Source organism: Schistosoma mansoni, chromosome 1 (assembly GCF_000237925.1).
Source record: "Schistosoma mansoni strain Puerto Rico chromosome 1, complete genome".
Lineage (NCBI taxonomy): Eukaryota > Metazoa > Platyhelminthes > Trematoda > Strigeidida > Schistosomatidae > Schistosoma > Schistosoma mansoni.
The window spans coordinates 46,389,031-46,390,018 of NC_031495.1; the positions used below are offsets into that span (position 1 = coordinate 46,389,031).

General features: G+C 38.7%; 1 non-coding gene across 1 annotated transcript; it reads right to left on the reverse strand.

Annotated features, from left to right (window-relative positions):
• Positions 1 to 215: 215 nt before the first annotated feature.
• Smp_tRNA_01784_Gln_TTG.1.1 lies at positions 216 to 282 on the reverse strand. The gene has a single exon. It is a non-coding gene (tRNA).
• Positions 283 to 988: the final 706 nt, after the last annotated feature.

The window sequence follows — 988 nt, forward strand, 5'->3', positions numbered from 1 at the left end:
TCCGAATAAGTCAACATGAAATATTCGATAGTTGCTGAATGGTTTCAAAGAAGAACCATTTTACTTAAGAAATAAATACAAGTTAACCAAAGTCTAATACAAGAAAACAAATCAAAACGCTCTTATTTTCTATATCATATAATGGATAGTGGCTAGCAGTGGAATCCAGGATTGGGACTCGTCAGCTGGATGTACCTGCGTCTCAGATGTTGATGTTCACTCTGGAACTCGAACCCAGTACCTTTCGCTTCAAATGCCATCGCGTTATCCACTCAGCTACTGAGTCCTGATAGCCTGATCAGTTATAGTCCTAAATATCAATGAGAAGATTCAAACAAACAATACTAAGTGAATTGTTCATTTAAATGTTTTCATGTTCAAGATGATTTTTTTCTGCTCAATGTATATCCATAAAAATGCTAATATTTCAATGACTTCTACGCTAATTAATGAAATATACTATTGAGGAGTTCCATATCAGAATAAAATGTATATCCAATAAGTCATAGTTTTCAATAATATTTTAGCTAAGATCAATTTATGATTATTATAAACTACAAACTAAACTTGTCTCCATTATGTTCCCAACAATTAATAAGTGGGACTCCTCAGCAGTGCGCATTCACGATCCCGCCTCGCGAGATTCGAACCCAGGACCTACCAGTCTCTAGTGAGAAGCAGTAACCAGTGGAGTCCAATCAGATCTGTTGGGAGATATCAACTCACTGAAGAAAATTGGTGAATGGTTGCTCAATTTCGTGAATTGGTTGAAGTTAGACATTAACACCGTTGGATACCGGCCAACTCAGTAGTCTATCGGTTAAGTGCTCTGACGCGAGACTGGTAGGTCCTGGGTTCAAATCTCACGAGGCAGGATCGTGGATGCGCACTGGTGAGGGGTAGCACAATAGGACTAAACGGCCTCCCAGTGCTTCCAGGTTTTCCATGGTGGTCTAGGTTCAAATGACTAATAATCTCAACTATATGA